Source organism: Pristiophorus japonicus, unplaced genomic scaffold (assembly GCF_044704955.1).
Source record: "Pristiophorus japonicus isolate sPriJap1 unplaced genomic scaffold, sPriJap1.hap1 HAP1_SCAFFOLD_71, whole genome shotgun sequence".
Classification (NCBI taxonomy): Eukaryota; Metazoa; Chordata; class Chondrichthyes; family Pristiophoridae; genus Pristiophorus; species Pristiophorus japonicus.
The window spans coordinates 2,089,199-2,110,677 of record NW_027254624.1 but is presented as its reverse complement, the minus strand read 5'-3'; the positions used below and the strand labels follow the sequence as shown (position 1 = coordinate 2,110,677).

At 45.4% G+C, this 21,479-nt stretch overlaps 1 long non-coding RNA gene across 1 annotated transcript; it reads left to right on the top strand.

Moving 5' to 3' along the window:
• The first annotated feature begins 3,408 nt into the window (after window positions 1-3,408).
• LOC139256331 (uncharacterized) lies at window positions 3,409-17,820 on the top strand. Its single transcript, XR_011592165.1, has 3 exons — window positions 3,409-3,825; window positions 7,047-7,135; window positions 17,391-17,820. It is a non-coding gene; the product is annotated as an uncharacterized lncRNA (long non-coding RNA).
• The last annotated feature ends 3,659 nt before the right edge of the window (window positions 17,821-21,479 follow it).

Sequence of the window (21,479 nt, the reverse complement as noted above, 5' to 3'; positions counted from 1 at the left end):
TCGAGGGGCTAGATGGCCTACTCCTGTTCCTAGTTCTTATGTACTGCTGTTCTACAGGGCCTTGGTGAGGCTTCACCTGGAATATTGTGTTCAGTTTTGGTCTCCTAATCTCAGGAAGGACGTTCTTGCTATTGAGGGAGTGCAGCGAAGGTTCACCAGACTAGTTCCAGGGATGGCTGGACTGTCATATGGGGAGAGATTGGATCAACTGGGACTTTGTTCACTGGCGTTTAGAAGGATGAGAGGGGATCTCATAGAAACGTATAACATTCTGACGGGACTGGACAGGTTAGATGCGGGAAGAATGTTCCCCATATTGAGGAAGTCCAGAAGTCCCGATGTTGGGGAAGTCCAGAACCAGGGGACATAATCTTAGGATAAGGGGTAGGCCATTTAGGACTGAGACGAGGAGGAACTTCTTCACTCAGAGCTGTTAACCTGTAGAATTCCCTGTCACAGAGAGTTGTTGATGCCAGTTCATTGGATATATTCAAGAGGGAGTTAGATATGGCCCTTACAGCTAAAGGGATCAAGGGGGTATGGAGAGAAAGAAGGAAAGGGGTACTGAGATGAATGATCAGCCATGATCTTATTGAATGGCGGTGGAGGCTCGAAGGGACGAATGGCCTACTCCTGCACCTATTTTCTATGTTTCTATGTTTCTATTTGAGCCAAGATTTTTGTCATACATCATTCTGGTCTCTTCCTCCCCCGAGTTAAAGTCTGGGCTATCAGAGCCGCCGCTTCCAAGGTCAAGTCTTTGGTCTCAATCAGTTTCCTGAAAACCCCAGCACGCCCGATGCCCTCAATAAAAAAGTCTCGCATCATCTCCGCTCTGCCTGCATCTGTGCACTTACATAGGCTCGCCAGTCGCTGGAGATCTGCCACGAAGTCAGGAACGCTTTGCCCTTCTCACCGCCAGTTCATGTAAAACCGGTGTGTCGCTTTGTGCATGCTGCTCGCAGGTTTAAGGTGTTCCCCCATCAACTTACTGAGCTCTTCGAATGTCTTGTCTCCGGCTTCTCTGGTGCTAGAAGGGCCTTCATCAGGGAATACGTTCTGGATCCACAAACCGTCAGGAAATGAGCTCTGCGTTTGTCGGCCGAATCCTGTCCCAACCATTCCTTAGTGACAAAACTTTGCTGTAGTCTCTCAATAAAGTCGTCCCAATCATCACCAACACAGTACCTCTCTTCTGTGCTACTAGTGGCTATGCTCACGTGGTTTAAATCCCAGTTTCTCGTCGCCAATGATATGTACTTACTATACAGTATAAATGGACACGAGGCCCATACTTGAGAGAAGGTCACTCTGTGACCAGTTACCTTTATTACCAAGACCTCAAGCGATGAAGTTGGGTGGAGCTTTCCCTTTTATACCTGTAAGTCCAGGTTAGGAGTGTCTGTCACAAGTTCACCGCCTTGTGTTCAATGTTCTCAAGGTGTACAACTTAGGTCACCTTATACATGGGTTACAATGATAGTTGAATACGTGACAAAATCCAGGGACCACTTACATTAAGACACCAAATCCAGGAACCTCATGCATTGTAACTCCAAATCCAGGGACCACTTGCACTGAGGCATCAAATCGAGGGACCACTTGCACTGAGGCATGAAATCCATGGACCCCTTACAGTGAGGCTCCAAATCCAGGGACCAGTTACAATGAATCATCAAATCCAGGGACCACTTACAATGAGACTACAAAATTATAGAATTACACACAAATGAGCCATTCGGACTAAAAAGTCTGTGCCAGTGATTATGCTCTGCTTGGTAATGAGATAGCCTCAGTATGGAGAATGGTCATGCCGGTGAAAGCAGCTCTATTTAAGGGGAATGGTGGGTAATGAATGAAGAGACGATGGAATAATCAGACGGTGACTGGTGAGGCCTGGTGACAGATTATTGTTAGAAGTCCTTTTCAGGCAGGTTGATGATTCGATGTAACCAGTGCAACAACTGTATCCATCTGTTATTGTTCCAAAATACCAAAATCTAATGTCACTAATTTATTTTTCCATGAGAAATGTAGAGATTACGATGTGTTGTTGACAGAAAGAAACGAGGCTTGTGCAGGAACGATGGTTCCTTGAATGAACACATTGTGAGGCTGTTTTGTGACTCGGCTCTGTGAGGTTAAAAACATGAAATGGAAAAGAGCATGTCCAATAACACCTATATTGCCAATAGTGCTTTCTAAGTTAATCATTAAATCCTAAGCCGAATATCCTATTGACGATCCCAATCACTAATCCCAATCGTAACAAATAACCACAAAACACAACCACTAAACTTACATCTAAACCCAGCCCCTAACCAACGCTAAGAATATAAGAAATAGGGGCAGCAGAAGCCATCTGGCCCCTTCAGCCCACCCCGCCATTCAATAAGATCTTGGCCGATCTGATCTTGGCCTCAATTTCGCTTCCCTGCCATCTCCTCATAAACCTTGACATCACTCTCTTTCAAAAAGCACGCTATCTGCAACTTAAATATTTTCAATGACCCAGACTCCACTGTTCTTTGGGGTAGAGAAATTCAAAGATTCACGACCCTCTAAGAGAAGAAATTCCTCTTCATTTCCATTTTAAACGGGCGCCCCCTTATGCTCAGGCTTTGCCACCTAGTTCTAGATTCCCCCACAAGAAGAAACAGAGATCAGTGGGGAAGCTAAAGACCTGATAAAGGAAGTGTTTAAACAATTATTTTGATGCAAGAAATACTGCAAGGTATGTTAGTAACAAGTAATTGTAATCAACTAACCCATCAAAATAAGCAAAGGCAATTTCAAAGGTCAGAACATTTCAAAGTTGATCACATGCAGTATGTGTGAAGATCTATTAACCACATTCAACAATCGTTAAATACAGGAAATAACAGATTTACCGTCTTACGATAGTTCTATCAAGGGTTGGTTGAAAGGAACGTTAAATGAGTGTAAAGTGAGACACGCCGGTTCAGTCTGAGACACCCACAAGCCGGATACTCAAATGAAACAAGTTTGGGATTTGATGTGGGAAAAGATGAATTACGTGAGAAGTGAAACAATCTAGAGTAAGAAAAAGCCCAGAATGGAAGGGACGGGAACATTAATGAGTCTATTTTTGTGGAGAAATCCAATATTGGACACAGGGTGTTTGAAACAATCCTGAGACAGAACATTACTGTCCAGCTCAGGGACAGGGTTATACAGAGCAGCAGGAACAATGACTGAGGGCCAGAATGAACATGTTCAGTGACCAATGGGGGCCCTGGAAATCCTGTCCCAGTCACTGAGGTGGTCTTGGGTATTTACCCAGCATTCCCCGCGATGGAGAATGTGCCGAGCCCAGACTACAGGGGCCCAGTGCGCAGGCGCGAGACCTGGCTGTATTTGGAGCATGCGCGGTGCGTGTAATGGCGGAGCGGCTGTGGTGAAATGTGTTCCGCCAAACAGCTCCTTCTCCGCGGGGCGGAGGGGAGTAAAGGACCAGCGGGGAGCCGGGGAGGCTTCACAAACACCTGGTGCCCGCCGGAAGCCCGGAATAATAACCGGAATATCGGCGGCTGCAGCCTCGAGGCTTTCTCCCGGTCACAGGCCCCGGGTAACGGCGGCCATCTTTGTACAGGAAGGCAGGGTCAGTCCTCCGCCATCTTGGTTCAGTGAGCAGCAAAGCGCATGCGCGGCCATCTTGGTAAAGTAAGAGCTGAGTTATTTTATTCTCACACCTCGGATTTCTCTCATTGCCTGATCTCCAAAGTGTATCGTCCCAACCTGCTCAACCTGTCCTCATCAGAGAACCCCCTCCTCGCCGGAATCAACCTCTGAACAGCCTCCAGTGTAAGTATATCCTTCCTTAAACACACAGTGTTCCAGGTGTGGTCCCACCAATACCCTGTACACTTGGAGCAGGACTTCTCTGCTTAAACACACAGTGTTCCAGGTGTGGTCCCACCAACACCCTGTACACTTGGAGCAGCACTTCTCTGCTTAAACACACAGTGTTCCAGGTGTGGTCCCACCAACACCCTGTACACTTGGAGCAGGACTTCTCTGCTTAAACACACAGTATTCCAGGTGTGGTCCCACCAATACCCTGTACACTTGGAGCAGGACTTCTCTGCTTAAACACACAGTGTTCCAGGTGTGGTCCCACCAACACCCTGTACACTTGGAGCAGGACTTCTCTGCTTAAACACACAGTGTTCCAGGTGTGGTCCCACCAATACCCTGCACACTTGGAGCAGGACTTCTCTGCTTAAACACACAGTGTTCCAGGTGTGGTCCCACCAATACCCTGTACACTTGGAGCAGGACTTCTCTGCTTAAACACACAGTGTTCCAGGTGTGGTCCCACCAATACCCTGTACACTTGGAGCAGGACTTCTCTGCTTAAACACACAGTGTTCCAGGTGTGGTCCCACCAATACCCTGTACACTTGGAGCAGGACTTCTCTGCTTAAACACACAGTGTTCCAGGTGTGGTCCCACCAATACCCTGTACACTTGGAGCAGGACTTCTCTGCTTAAACACACAGTGTTCCAGGTGTGGTCCCACCAATACCCTGTACACTTGGCGCAGGACTTCTCTGCTTAAACACACAGTATTCCAGGTGTGGTCCCACCAACACCCTGTACACTTGGAGCAGCACTTCTCTGCTTAAACACACAGTGTTCCAGGTGTGGTCCCACCAACACCCTGTACACTTGGAGCAGGACTTCTCTGCTTAAACACACAGTGTTCCAGGTGTGGTCCCACCGATACCCTGTACACTTGGAGCAGGATTCTCTGCTTAAACACACAGTATTCCAGGTGTGGTCCCACCAATACCCTGCACACTTGGAGCAGGATTCTCTGCTTAAACACACAGTATTCCAGGTGTGGTCCCACCAACACCCTGTACACTTGGAGCAGGACTTCTCTGCTTTTTATTCTATCCCCCTGACAATAAAGGCCAACATTACATTTGCCTTCCTGACTACTTCCTGAACCTGCAGACTAACTTTTTGTGTTTTATGCACAAACACCCTCAGGTCTCTCTGTCCTGTAGCACTTTGCAATTTTTCTCCATTTAAATTATAATTTGCTTTTCTATTATTTCTGCCAACGTGGATAACCTCACATTTTCCCATATTATACTCCATCTGACAAATTTTTGCCCACTCATTTACCCTGTCTATATCCCTTTGCAGATTTTTTTTGTCCTCAATTTGCTTTCCCACCTATCTTTGTATCATCAGCAAACTTGGCTATATTACACTCGGTTCTTTTATCCAAGTCATTAATAAAGATTTTAAATAGTTGAGGACCTAGCACCGATTCCTGCGGCACCCCACTGGTCACCATTTGCCAACCAGAAAAAGACCATTTATCCCGACTCTCTGTTTTCTGTTAGTTAGCCTATCCTCTATCCATGCTAATATACTGCTCCCAACCCAGTGAGCTTTTATCTTGTGCAGTAACCTTTTATGTCCCACCTTATCAAATGCCTTCTGGGAATCCAAATACACCACATCCACTGGTTCCGCCTTATCCATCCTACTCATTATATCCTCAAAGAACTCCAGCAAATTTGTCAAACATGATTTCCCTTTCATGAAGCCATACTGACTCTGCTTGATTGAATCAAGCTTTTCCAAATGTCCCACGACTGCTTCCTTAATAATGGTCTCCAGCATTTTCCCAATGACAGATGTTAGGCTAACTGGTCTTTAGTTTCCTGCTTTTTGTCTGCCTCCTTTTTTAAATATAGGCGTTACATTTTCGGTTTTCCAATCTGTTGGGACCGCCCCAGAATCCAGGGAATTTTGGTAGATTACAACTAATGTGTCCACTATCTCTGCAGCCACTTCTCTTAAGATCCTACGATGTAAACCATCAGGGCAAGGTGACTTGTCTGCCTTTAGTCCCATTATTTTACCGAGTAGTACTTCATTTTGAATCGTTATTGTATTAAGTTCTTCCCTCACTATAGCCCTTTGATTATCCACTTTGGTATTACTCTCAGTGACTGAGTGTTTTACTGTAATTAAACTAATCTTGGACTGTCTCTGTCAGATATTAACTCCGGCACGGTCCCAGCAAACACTCCCACTCCCTCGTCCCTCTGATGTTTCTGCAGAATTGCTTTGTGAAGACGGGCTCATGGAGAGAAACACCCTGCACGGAATGATCCCAAATTGAGCATCTCCAAGGGACAAGGCTTGCAGCTTTAATCATTCTCTGTCCTTTCCCCCCAGGCCCAGTTCCTTTGCTCAGATTCTGATAAAAGTAAATTGGGAAAAGTGCACTTTGATTTTTACAGATTGAATTATTGCAGAGAGCTGCGCATGCGCGGTTCAGCCCCACCCTCTGTGTCATTCCCAGTGAGCAGAAGAGCACATGTGTCCTCCCCTCCCCCAGCCCTGCCTGTGATCGCCATTCACTCAGTGAGCAGAAGAAGATGGTTTAAAACAGCCAGGAATGGAGGCACCGTGTCCCCGGGGTAAGGCAGCGAGCAGCAGCCTCCTTACAGCAGCGCAGCGCTTTGGGAGTGTGTCCGCAGATGGGCTCAGAGATCGGCATTGAGTCCGGGGGGAGTTCAGGGGGAGTCGGGGGCTGTGTGTAAGAGGCAGAGTGGACCAAGAATCAGTGTCAGTGTGTGGTGTGAGTGGGGGAAGTGAGAGGCCATTCTCGGGCTGTGTGTGGATAGCGTGTGTCCAGGGTAAGGGAGACAGAATGGTCAGAATCTGCTGTTTACAATCTGCTGCTTTCTCTCTCCAAACCAGGAGTGAATGTTCCTGATTCAGTTCCAATCTCACCGTGTCTGTAGTTCTTGGACAGTGAGCAGTGGAAACACACCTGTCAGTGAGGATGTGGGGAGTTTCGCAAAGTGCATCTATTGCAGGCACCAGGAGAGGAGTGTGGGAGAAGATATTTTAAAGACCAGTTATATTGTTTCGGTGAGCTGAGTTCTCCAGAACCATGTTGCTGGTGGTTGAGAGATACATTGTCGCTCCCTCATATTCTCCCCCGCATCCATCTCTTAGAACTAATAATGTTCTCGTATTATTATTCTCAGAGCAAAATTCTTCAACCAGCCTGAACAAATGTGATCTTTCCTCCACCCGGAACACAAGGAACAGTGCAGGCAGCTCCTTCTCACACACAGTAAGTAGATTATCACTCACAGAGCGCAGAGACTCAGAACTGGCCTCAATCCTATTGTCACAGACAGCAGAAGCTGTCAGTCCCACAGTGATCCGAAGTGACAGAGTTACATTGTAAATCTTACAGCCACATGGAGCAGTAGAATCACATGCTGTTTCACCATTGAAACAGATCACACTGACAGGTACATTAAACACACACACTCACTTGCCAGAAACTGGCAGGTAGAGAATAAAAGACAATCATCTATCATAAAAAATGTCCAATGGAATGTATAAACCACACTCGCATATCAGAAGCTGATGGTTACAGAGCAAAAGCCATATTCATGTTTCAGAATCTGACGGATTCAGTATTTAAACCCCCCGAACATACCAGAAGATGACAGGTGCAGAATAAAACCCACATTCCCGTAGCATAGACTGACAGATACACACACCCACATATATGAAAGTGACAGTAACAGAATAAAATCCCCACTTGCATACCAGAGAGTGACAGGTAAAGTGTAAATCCCATGTGCACATGTCGGAAAACTGAAAGGCAGTAAGTAAAATTGTTACTTGCATCTCAGAAACTGATCGGGGCAGAGTAAAACCCACACACACACACATCAGAAAAAATGACACAGAGAAGGCAAAATCTTTATTCACATATCAGAGAAATACAGGTTAAAAGTAAAATTAATTCTCATGTTCACATACTAGAGACTAGCTGATACAGAGTAAATTCCACACTCACATAGCAGGAACTGACAGGTACTGTCTAAAACACAATCAAGTAGCAGGAACAAATAGGTACAGTCGAATATAGCAGAAACTGAGAAGCACAGATTATACCTGAACACACAACAAAACCTGACAGTTACAGAAAAATACACACACTTGAATATCAGAGACTGAGTGATACGGTATAAAACCCACACTCACATATGAGCGACTGAGTGATACAGTATAAAACCCACACTCACATATCAGAGGCTGACATATTACAATCCATATTCCCATAACATACAGTGACATGCCCAGACTCACGAACCAGTAATTGACAGGTACAGGGTGAAGACCTCTCTTTCATTCCAGAAACTGACAGGGACAAAGGAAAGTCCACTCACAATTAAGCAGAAACTGGCAGTTATAGAGTGAGGCCCACAATCACATGTCAGAACGTGACAGGTACAGAATAAAACCCAGACTCCCATAACAGAAATGGAGAGATACAGAGAAAGGACCACACTCATAGCAGAGACAGATAGATATAGAGTAAAACTCAGACTCATTTACCAGAGACCGACAGATTCAGCATAAACACTCCCCTCCATAACACAAATTGACAGTTAAAAAGAAAAACGAATACTCGATCAGGAATTGGTGGTACACAGTAAAACAATACTAACATACTGGAGAATGACGGGTATGGAGTAGAGCTCACATTCACATAACAGATGGATAGATACAGCGCAAAATACACATCACACACCAAGAATGGAAAGAAACATAGAAAATAGGTGCAGGAGCAGGCCATTTGGCCCTTCGAGCCTGCACCGCCATTCAATATAATCATGGTTGATCATGCAACTTCAGTACCCCGCTCCCGCTTTCTCTCCCTATCCCTTGATCCCCTTAGCCCTCAGGGCCACATCTAACTCCCTCTTGAATATATCCAACGAACTGGACTCCACAACTTTCTGTGATAGAGAATTGCACAGGTTTACCACTCTCTGGGTGAAAAAGTTTCTCCACATTTCAGTCCGACATGACTTACCCCTTATCCTTAGACTGTGACCCCTGGTTCTGGACTTTCCCAACATCAGGAACATTCTTCCTGCATCTAACCTGTCCAGTCCTGTCATAATTTTATGTGTTTCTATGAGATCCCCTCTCATTCTTCTAAATTCCAGTGAGTTTAAGCCTCGCCGATCCAGTCTTTCTTCATATGTCAGTCCTGTCATGCCGGAAATTAGTCTGGTGAACCTTCACTGCACTCACTCAATAGCAAGCACGTCCTTGCTCAGATTAAGAGACCAAAACTGCACATCATACTCAAGGTGTGGTCTCACCAAGGCCGTGCACAACTGCAGTAACACCTCCCTGCTCCTACACTCAAATCCTCTCGCTATGAAGGCCAGCATGCCAGTTGCTTTCTTTACTGCCTGCTGGACCTGCATGCCTACCTTCAGTGACTGATGTACCATGACACCCAGGTATCTTTGAACCTCTCCTTTTACTAATCTGTCACCATTCAGGTAATAATCTGCCTTCCTGTTTTTGCCACCAAAGTGAATAACCTCACATTTATCCACATTTTCCTGCATCTGCCATGCAATTGCCCACTCACCTAACCTGTCCAAGTCAACCTGCAGCCTCTTCGCATCCTCCTCACAGCTCACACTGCCACCCAGCTTAGTGTCATCTGCAAACTTGGAGATATTACTTTCAATTCCATCGTCTAAATCATTAATATATATTGTAAATAGCTGGGGTCCCAGCACTGAACCTTGTGGCACCCCACTAGTCACTGCCTGCCATTCTGAAAAGGATCTGTTTATTCTCACTCTTTGCGTCCTGTCTGCCAACCAGTTCTGCCTCCACGTCAGTACATTACCCCCAATACCATGTGCTTTAATTTTGCACACTAATCTCTGGTGTGGGACCTTGTCAAAAGCCTTTTGAAATTCCAAATACACCAAATCCACTGGTTCTCCCTTATCCACTCTACTAGTTACATCCTCAAAAACCTCTAGAAGATTTGTCAAGCATGATTTCCCTTTCATAAATCCATGCTGACTTGGACCGATCCTGTCACTGCTTTCCAAATGCTCTGCTATTACATCTTTAATTGATTCCAGCATTTTCCCCACCACTGATGTCAGGCTAAACGGTCTATAATTCCCTGTTTTCTCTCTCCCTCCTTTTTTAAAAAGTGGGGTTACATTAGCTACCCTCCAATCCATAGTAACTGATCCAGAGTCCATGGAATTTTGAAAAATGACCACCAATGCATCCATTATTTCTAGGGCCACTTCTTTAACTACTCTCGGATGCAGACTGTCAGACCCTGGGGATTTATTGGCCTTCAATCCCATCAGTTTCCCTCCAAGCATTTCCTGACTAATAAGGATTTCCCTTAGTTCCTCCTTCCCGCTGGACCCTCGGTCCCCTAGTATTTTTGGGAGGTTATTCATGTCTTCCTTACTGAAGACAGAACCAAAGTATTTGTTCAGTTGGTCTGCCATTTCCTTGTTCCCCATTATGAATTCGCCTGATTCTGACTGCAAGGGACCTACATTAGACTTCACTAATCTTTATCTCTTCACATATCTATAGAAGCTTTTGCAGTCAGTTTTTATGTTCCCTGCAAGCTTACTCTCATATTCTATTTTCCCCCTCCTAATTACACCCTTAGTCCTCCTCTGCTGAATTCTAAATTTCTCCCAGTCCTCAGGTTTGCTGCTTTTTCAGGCCAATTTCTATGCCTCTTCCTTGGATTTAACACTGTCCCTAATTTCCCTTGTTAGCCACGGTTGAGCCACCGTTCCTGTTTTATTTTTTACGCCAGACAGGGATGTACAATAGTTGTATTTCATCCATGTGATCTTTAAATGTCTGCCATTGCCTATCCACCGTCAACCCTTTAAGTATCATTCACCAGTTTATCCTATCCAAATCACGTCTCATACCATCGAAGTTTCCTTTAAGTTCCGGACCCTAGTCTCTGAGTTAACGGGGTTGCTCTCCATCTTAATGAAGAATTCTACCATATTATGGTCACTCTTCCCCAAGGAGCCATGCAAGACAGGATTGCTCATTAATCCTCTCTCGTTACACAAAACCCAGTCTAGGATGGCCTGCTCTCTCATAGGTTCCTCGACATATTGGTCTAGAAAACCATCCCTTATACACTCCAGGAAATTTTCCACCACAGTATTGCTACAAGTTTGGTTAGCCCAATCAATATCTAGGTTAAAGTCACCCATGATAACTGCTGTACCCTTATTGCACGCGTCCTTAATTTCCTGTTTGATGCAATCCCCAACCTCCCTACTACTGTTTGGTGGTCTGTACATAACCCCAACTAACATTTTTTGCCCTTTGGTGTTTCGCAACTCTACCCATATAGATTCCACATTATCCCAGCCAATGTCCTTCCTTACTATTGCATTAAACTCCTCTTTAACCACTAACGCTACCCCACCTCCTTTTCCTTTCTGGCTATTCTTCCTGAATATTGAATACCCCTGGATGTTATGTTCCCAGCCTTGGTTACTCTGGAGCCATGTCTCTGTAATCCCAATTACATCATATCCGTTAACAGCGATCTGTGCAGTTAATTCATCCACCTTATTACAAATGCTTCTCGCTTTGAGAATCAGAGCCTTCAGGCTTGTTTTTTTAACAATCTTTGTCCTTTTAGAATTATGTTGTAATGTGGCCCTTTTTGATACAGAATGAAACCCACAGGCAATTACCAGAAATTGACATGTACAGGATAAAATCCACCTCTCGTATCAGAAACTAACATACAGAGTAAAACCCTCATCCACATACCAGAGGTGGACAGATAGAGTCAAATCCACACTCCCGTACCAGACACCCACTATATAAGAAAATAAGAACATAAGAACATAAGAAGTAGGAGCAGGAGCAGGCCATATGGCCCCTCGAGCCTGCTCCGCCATTTAATACGATCATGGCTGAATCGAACATGGACTCAGGACCACTTCCCTGCCCACTCCCCATAACCCCTTCTTCCCTTATCGGTTAAGACACTGTCTATCTCTGTCTTAAATATATTCAATGTCCCAGCTTCTACAGCTCTCTGAGGCAGCGAATTCCACAGGTTTATAACCCTCTGAGAAAAAAATTCCTCGTCCTCTCAGTTTTAAATGGGGGTGGGGCCCTTATTCTAAGTTTATGCCCCCTAGTTCTAGTCTCCCCTTTCAGTGAAAACGTCCTCTCTGCGACTACGTTGTCAAGCCCCCTCATAATCTTATACGTTTCGAGAAATCACCTTTCATTCATTCTTCTGAATTCAATGAGTAGAGGCCCAACCTCCTCAACATTTTCTCATAAGTCAAGCCCCTCATCTCTGGAATCAACCAACTGAACCTTCTCTCAACTTCCTGCAAAGCAAGTATATCCTTTCATAAATATGGAAACCAAAACTGCACGCAGTATTCCAGGTGTGGCCTCACCAATACCCTGTGTAAATGCAGCAAGACTTCCCTGCTTTTATACTCCAGCCCCTTTGCAATTAAGGAAAAGATTGCATTGGCCTTCCTGATCACGTGCTGTACCTGCATTCTAACCTTTTGTGTTTCATGCACAAGTACCCCCAAGTCCCGTTGGACTGCAGCACTTTGCAATCTTTCTCCATTCAAATAATAACTTGATCTTTGATTTTTTTTCAGCCATAGTGCATCACTTCACACTTTCCAACATTATACTCCATCTGCCAAATTATTGCCCACTTACTGAGCCTATCTGTGTCCTTTGGCAGATTTTTTGTGTCCTCCTCACACATTGCTTTTCCTCCCATCTTTGTATCATCAGCAAACTTGGCTACTTACATAGAAACAAAGAAAATAGGTGCAGGAGTAGGCCATTCGGCCCTTCAAGCCTGCACCACCATTCAATGAATTCATGGCTGAACATGCAACTTCAGTACCCCCTTCCAGCTTTCTCGCCATTCCCCTAGTAGTAAGGACTTCATCGAACTCCTTTTTGAATATATTTAGTGAACTGGCCTCAATAACTTTCTGTGGGAGAGAATTCCACAGGTTCACCACTCTCTGGGTGAAGAAGTTTCTCCTCATCTCAGTCCTAAATGGCTTACCCCTTATCCTTAGACTGTGACCCCTGGTTCTGGACATCCCTACCTTTGGGAACAATCTTCCTGCATCTAACCTGTCTAAACCCATCAGAATTTTAAACATTTCTATGAGGTCCCCTCTCATTCTTCTGAACTCCAGTGAATACAAGCCCAGTTGATCTAGTCTTTCTTAATAGGTCAATCCCACCATCCAGGGAATCAGTCTGGTGAACCTTTGCTGCACTCCCTCAATAGCAAGAATGTCCTTCCTCAAGTTAGGAGACCAAAACTGTACACAATACTCCAGGTGTGGCCTCACCAAGGCCCTGTACAACTGTAGCAACACCTCCCTGCCCCTGTACTCAAATCCCCTTGCTATGAAGGCCAACATGCCATTTGCTTTCTTAACCGCCTGCTGTACCTGCATGCCAACCTTCAATGACTGATGTATCATGACACCCAGGTCTCGTTGCACCTCCCCTTTTCCTAATCTGTCACCATTCAGTTAATAGTCTGTCTCTCTCTTTTTACCACCAAAGTGGATAACCTCACATTTATCCACATTATACTTCATCTGCCATGCATTTGCCCACTCACCAAACATATCCAAGTTGCTCTGCAGCCTCATAGCATCCTCCTCGCAGCTCACACTGCCACCCAACTTAGTGTCATCCGCAAATTTGGAGATACTACATTTAATCCCCTCTAAATCATTAATGTACAGTGTAAACAGCTGGGGCCCCAGCACAGAACCTTGCAGTACCCCACTAGTCACTGCCTACCATTCTGAAAAGTACCCATTTACTCCTACTCTTTGCTTCCTGTCTGACAACCAGTTCTCAATCCATGTCAGCACACTATCCCCAACCCCATGTGCTTTACCTTTGCACATTAATCTCTTGTGTGGGACCTTGTCGAAACCCTTCTGAAAGTCCAAATATACCACATCAACTGGTTCTCCCTTGTCCACTCTACTGGAAACATCCTCAAAAAATTCCAGAAGATTTGTCAAGCATGATTTCCCTTTCACAAATCCATGCTGACTTGGACCTATCATGTCACCTCTTTCCAAATGCGCTGCTATGACATCCTTAATAATTGATTCCATCATTTTACCCACTACTGATGTCAGGCTGACCATTCTATAATTCACTGTTTTCTCTCTCCCTCCTTTTTTAAAAAGTGGTGTTACATTGGCGACCCTCCACTCGATAGGAACTGATCCAGAGTCTATGGAATGTTGGAAAATGACTGTCAATGCATCCGCTATTTCCAGGGCCACCTCCTTAAGTACTCTGGGATGCAGTCCATCAGGCCCTGGGGATTTATCGGCCTTCAATCCCATCAATTTCCCCAACACAATTTCCCGACTAAGAAGGATTTCCCTCAGTTCCTCCTTCTTACTAGACCCTCTGACCTCATTTATATCCGGAAGATTGTTTGTGTCCTCCTTCATGAATACCGAACCAAAGTACTTGTTCAATTGGTCCGCCATTTCTTTGTTCCCCGTTATGACTTCCCCTGATTCTGACTGCAGGGGACCTACATTTGTCTTTACTAACCTTTATCTCTACTAACCTTTATCTCTTTACATATCTATAGAAACTTTTGCAATCCGCCTTAATGTTCCCTGCAAGCTTCTTCTCCTACTCCATTTTCCCTGCCCTAATCAAACCCTTTGTCCTCCTCTGCTGAGTTCTAAATTTCTCCCAGTCCCCAGGTTCACTGCTATTTCTGGCCAATTTGTATGCCACTTCCTTGGCTTTAATACTATCCCTGATTTCCCTTGATAGCCACGGTTGAGCCACCATCCCTTTTTTTATTTTTACGCCAGACAGGAATGAACAATTGTTGTAGTTCATCCATGCGGTCTCTAAATGTCTATCATAGCCCATCCACAGTCCACCCCTTAAGTATCATTCGCCAATCTATCCTAGTCAATTCACGCCTCATACCTTCAAAGTTACCCTTCTTTAAGTTCTGGACCATGGTCTCTGAATTAACGGTTTCATTCTCCATCCTAATGTAGAATTCCACTATATTATGGTCACTCTTCCCCAAGGGGCCTCGCACAACGAGATTCCTAATTAATCCTCTCTCATTACACAACATCCAGTCTAAGATGGCCTCCCCCCTAGTTGGTTCCTTGACATATTGGTCTAGAAAACCATCCCTTATGCACTCCAGGAAATCCTCCTCCACTATTGCTTGCAGTTTGGTTAGCCCAATCTATGTGCATATTAAAGTCATCCATTATAACTGCTGCACCTTTATTGCATGCTCCCCTAATTTCCTGTTTGATGCCCTCCCCAACATCATTACTACTGTTTGGATGTCTGTACACAACACCCACTAACGTTTTTTGCCTTTTGGTGTTCTGCAGCTCTACCCATATAGATTCCACATCATCCAAGCTGATGACCTTCATAACTGTTGCATTAATTTCCTCTTTAACCAGCAATGCTACCCCACCTCCTTTTCCTTTTATTCTATCCTTCCTGAATGTTGCATACCCATGGATGTTGAGTTCCCAGCCCTGATCATCCTGGAGCCACGTCTCTGTAATCCCAATCACATCATATCTGTTAACATCTATTTGCACAGTTAATTCATCTACCTTATTATGGTTACTCCTTGCATTAAGACACAAAGCCTTCAGGTTTGTTTTTTTAACACACTTTGTCCTTTTAGAATTTTGCTGTACAGTGGCCCCTCGGTCCCTTCTTCCAAGTCGTTAATATAGATTGTAAATAGTTGGGGTCCCAGCACTGATGCCTGCGGCACCCCACTCATTACTGAGTGCCAACCCGAGAATGAACCATTTACCCAGACTCTCTGTTGTCTGTTAGTTAGCCAATCCTCTATCCATGCTAATATATTACCCCCAGCCCCGTGAACTTTTATCTTGTGCAGTAACCTTTTATGTGGCACCTTGTCAAATGCCTTCTGGAAGTCCAAATACACCACACCCACTTTATCCACCCTGGCCCATGATGTGAAGTGGAACATAATTCATCGAAAGCACCTCTGACAGTGTTGAGCAGAAACTGACCAAACAAATGTGAAAAATGAATTCCTGAATGTTTGGTATTGTACAAGACAAAAATCGAAAGAATGCATTTCTTCCAAATGTCCAGGCCTGGTCTGAATGATGGATTAGTGATTTTGAGATGAGATAAAATTATAACTTTCGCAAACTGTTTAAAAATACACTGATATTTGAGGACAAAAATATTTCATTTCAGAATTTTTTTCAACATGGTACAAGCAGCGAAGGAATTTGATGACGTATGCCATTGCCTAATAGAGAACTGATTTAGTTGGCTACTATTGCATATTTTCTTCTAACTTTTTAAAGTTTTGATTTGCTGTGTATTTCCACCTGTTTTGAATAACACCGAAAATGAAAATAATCATTGCATTTAGGATAAGGGGTCGGCCATTTTGGACTGAGATGAGGAGAAACTTCTTCACTCAAGAGAGTTGTTAACCTGTGGACTTCCCTGCCGCAGAGAGTTGTTGAGGCCAGTTCACTGGATATATTCAAGAGGGAGTTAGATATGGCTCTTACGGTTTAGGGGATCAAGAGGTATGGAGAGAAAGCAGGAAAGGGGTACTGAAGGAATGATCAGCCATGATATTGAATGGTGGTGCAGGCTCGAAGGGCCGAATGGCCTACTCCTGCACCTATTTTTCTATGTTTCTATGTTCGTTACATGCTCAAAGAATTCTAGCAAATTTGTCAAACTTAACTTCCACTTCATAAATCCATGCTGACTCTGCCTGTCCGAATTATGTTTTTCCAAATGTCATGCTAATGCTTCTTTAAGAATGAACTCTTCAACATTTTCCCAACCACAGATGTTCGGGTAACTGGTCTATAGTTTCCTGCTTTTTGTCTGCCTCATTTTTAACCGAGTGTGGCTCTCGGGCCCCGGGCAACACCGGGCGCGGCTCTCGGGCCCCGGGCGGCGCCGGGCGCGGCTCTCGGGCCCCGAGTCAGAGCCACCGGGCCCAGCCCCTCCTCCACACAAGGAAAACAACAACTTACATTTATACAGCAGGCCCAGCAATTCCCAGCCGCTCTGTATCAGGTGGGCGCTGGATGTGGAAGTCACTCACTGGCCTCCTGTGTGGGTTTGTTTGTTACACCAGTTTGAGCTGGATGGAGAGGGGGAGAAGTTGCTGGGTTTCACCCCCAGTACTTCTGGGCCCAGTGGGACCAACAATTTCCCATGTGGGTCTGTCGAGGGAGGTGGGTTCCCTTCCCTGCAGGACAGCAGTGACCCAGATGTGGTTTTATGACAATCCGGCAGCTTTCATGGTCACTTTTTTCTCGTGCCGGCCCCACACAGACTCATTCAGCTCAATTTCACAACCTGCCTTTGTGTTTTTGTGGGGTCTCTCTCACACTCACTTTTCCTGTTTGAAATTCACTTTACAGGGTGTTAAAAGGGGAGGACTTGTAGACTGGAAGCTCAAACCAAACATCACCTCAAGATCTGACAGTCACTCGGTACATCGGGACTGGGATATCATCAGCTTTTGACCATGCAAGCAGAAGGACCCGTTCACAGTGGGGAGAAATGGTACACGTGCTCTGTGTGTGGGAAGGGATTCATTCGATCATCCGACCTGCTGAGACACCAGCGAGTTCACAGTGGGGAGAGACCATTCACCTGCTCTGAGTGTGACAAGGGATTCTCTCTGTCAGGCAACCTGCTGAGACATCAGCGAGTTCACAAGTGACTGCAGGGGTTGGATTCTGCTGTTATTCACATCCCGGACTGAATCGTGATCATTCTGACAGTTGGGGTTTATAACTCCTGCAACACTGATGTTAATAACTCCTGAAATCGACTCGAGTTTAATATTTGGGATAAAGACACATAAATTAGTTTTGTTTCAACACATTGCTGTGGATTTTTGTCTTTCCCACCTGAGTGTTTAGCATCACCTGGCTGGAGCTGAGAAAGGACAATCTGTGGGGAGGATCTTACGGGGAGATCAGAACTTCAGCCTTGACACAGTCCTTCAGGGCCACACACAGATCTCATTCATCTCAACTCCAATGTGTAGTGGCCCAACCTACTCAACCTACTCAACCATAAGTCAATCCCCTCATCTCTGGAATCAACTCTGGAATCTGCAGCAGACATGAACAAGGACTTGAGGCTTATTAAAAGACACATATTTCATTACAGACAAGGTTAGACTGGGAGAAATGTTCAGTTAGATCATAAGAAATAGTAGCAGGAGTAGGCCATTTGGCCCCTCGGGCCTGCTCCGCCATTCAGTAAGATCATGGCTGATCCGATCATGGACTCAGTTCCACTTCCCTGCCCACTCCCCATAACCCTTTACTCTCTTATCGCTCAAACATCTGTCTATCTCCGCCTTAAATATATTCAAAGACCCAGCCTCCACACCTCTCCTTGGCAGAGAATTCCACAGATTTACAACCCTCAGAGAAGAAATTCCTCGTCTCAGTTTTAATTGGGTGGTCCATTATTCTAAGACAATGTCCCCTAGTTTTAGTTCCCCGTGTAAGTGGAAATATCCTCTCTGCATCCACCTATCGAGCCCCCTCATTATCTTATATTTTGATAAAATCACCTCATTCTTCTGAACTCCAATGTGTTTAGGCCCAATCTACTCAAGCTATCTTTATAAGTCAATCCCCTCATCTCCGAAACAACCTAGTGAACCGTCTCTGAACTGCCTCCAATGCAGGTCTATCCTTCCTTAAATACAGAGACCAAAATACAGAGTCCATTACAGGCAACATGCCAATCAAACCAGCAGCACACTGGCACCTTAACAGTGTCTCATTGGCCGACAGGCTTTTCTTAAATAGATTTGCTGAGTGGATATAAACTTCAACCAGGTTTACAGGCGTGATGCTCTATTCACATATTGAAGGTAGAAGAGATGCTGTGGGGCACATGCTAAGTCCAGTAGCTGAAAGTGATTAACAGACTGGGTTTTGTGTTTACTGACCCCGGGCGTGTTACCAATACCAGCAAAATCGAAGCCCATGGAATAACGGGGACAGTGGCAGCATGGATATAAAAGTGGCTAAGTGATACACACAGAGTAGTGGTGAATGGTTGTTTTTCAGACTGGAGGAAATGGTGTTCCCCAGGGGTCGGTATTGGGGCCACTGCTTTTTTTGATCTATAATAATGACCTAGACTTGGGTGTACAGGGCACAATTTCCAAATCTACAGTTCACACAAAACTTGGAAGTACAGTGAACAGTGAGGAGGATAGTGATAGACTTCAGAAAGTCTGACAGGCTGGTGGAACTAAACGTAGAAAAGTTTAAAAGTGATACATTTTGGCAGGAAGAAAGAGGAGAGGAAATATAAACTAAAGGGTACAATTGTAAAGGGGGGCGTGAACAGAGAGACCCAGGAGTATGTGTGCACCAATCACTGAAGGTGGCAGCACAGGTTGCGAAAGTGGTTACAAAGACTGACAGGATCCTCGGCTTCATGAATAGAGGTATCGAGTACAGAAGTGTGGATATTATGTTGAACCCACGTAAAACTCTGGTTCGGCCTCAACTGGAGTATTTTGTCCAATTCTGGTTCATCATCATCATCACAGCCAGTCCCTCGGATCGAGGAAGACATGCTTCCACTCTAAAAATGGGTCCTTAGGTGGCTGAACAGTCCAATACGAAGCCACAGTCCCTGTCACAGGTGGGACACATAGTCGTTGAGGGAAGGGGTGGGTGAGACAAGTTTGCCGCACACTCTTTCTGATGCCTGCGGTTGATTTCTGCATGCTCTCGACGATGAGACTCGAGGTGATCAATGCCCTCCCGGATGCACTTCCTCCACTTAGGGCGGTCTTTAGCCAGGGACTCCTAGGTGTCGATGGGGATGTTGTACTTTATCAGGGAGGCTTTGAGGGTGTCCCTGTAACGTTTCCTCTGCCCACCTTTGGCTCGTTTGCTGTGAAGAAGATCTGAGTAGAGTGCTTGCTTTGGGAATCTCGTGTCTGGCATGCGAACAATGTGGCCTGTGCAGCGGAGATGATGAAATGTGGTCCGTGCATCAATGCTGGGGATGTTGGCCTGGCCGACGACACCAACATTGGTGCATCTGTCCTCCCAGGGAATTTGTAGGATCTTGCGGAGACCTCAGTGGTGTTATTTCTCCAGCAATTTGAGGTGTCTACTGTACATAGTCCATGTCTCTGAGGGTGGGTATTACTACAGCCCTGTAGACCATGAGCTTAGTGGTAGATTTGAGGGCGTGGTCTTCAAACACTCTTTTCCTCAAGCGGCTGAAGGCTGCACTGGATGCGGTGTTGAATCTTGTCGTCAATGTCTGGTCTTGTTGATAAGAGGTTCCCGAGGTATGGGAAATGGTCCACATTGTCCAGGGCCGCGCCATAGATTTTGATGACTGCGGAGGGTGGGTGGATGGAGTGCTGTGCGGCGAGGACAGGCTGGTGGAGGACCTCGGGCTTACAGATGTTTAGTGTAATGCCCATGCTTTGGAACGCCTCAGTAAATACGTTGACTATGACTTGAAGTTCAGCCTCTGTATGTTCACAGACGCACGTATTGTCCGCATACGGTAGCTCAACGACAGAGATTGGAGTGGTCTTGGACCTGGCCTGGAGACGATGAAGGTTGAACAGGTTCCCACTGGTTCTGTAGTTTAGTTCCACTCCAGCGGGGAGCTTGTTGACTGAACTGGAGCAATTCTGGCTTCCGCATTTTAGTAAGTATACAAAGGCCTTTTGAGAGCGTGCAGAAAAGTTTTACAAGAATGATTCCAGGGATGAGGGACTTCAGTTACGTGGATAGTCTGGAGAAGTTGGGGTTGTTCTCAGAACAGAGAAGATTGAGAGAGATTTGACAGAGGTGTTCAAAATCATGAGGGGTCTGGACAGAGTAGATAGAGTGGGATTAGTAGAAGCTCTTGCAGGTAGCCGGCATGGCCTCCTTCCATGTTGTAACCAGTCTCTGATTTTAAGATGATGAAAAGTGTGTTGCCCAAAATGTTCCATCTCCCGGGCACTGGGACCCAGTTGGGAACAGAGACCCTGAAGTCCCGCCCACTCTCTGTTCCCAAACCAAGATGGCCACGCATGCGCCCTGATCCCGCCCTGTGCAAGATGGCGGCCAGTGACCCCGCTCACCCTGGCCTGTCAGCACGGGGTCTGTGGGCTCTAATTTGGGGCCTGAGATTTATTCTGTATCTAAGCCGTGCTGTACCTGCCCTGGTAGTGTTCGATGGGACAGTGTAGAGGAAGCATTTTAATACCTACGAAAAATGACGGACAGGTAAAGACCATCTGGTCCATCAAGCCTGTCCCACAAAATTGCAATATATCACAGCGTATACACTGCACTCCACCCGAGTCCATGTGATCTCCTGGGAGAGGCAAAAATACAGATTTAAAAAAAAACCTAGGACAATTTGTTTTACCCAGATCACTGTCTGAACTCACTGGGCCCCCGGATTACACACGTTCTGTTCTCACTGGGCCCCTGGGTTCCATACTGTCTGAT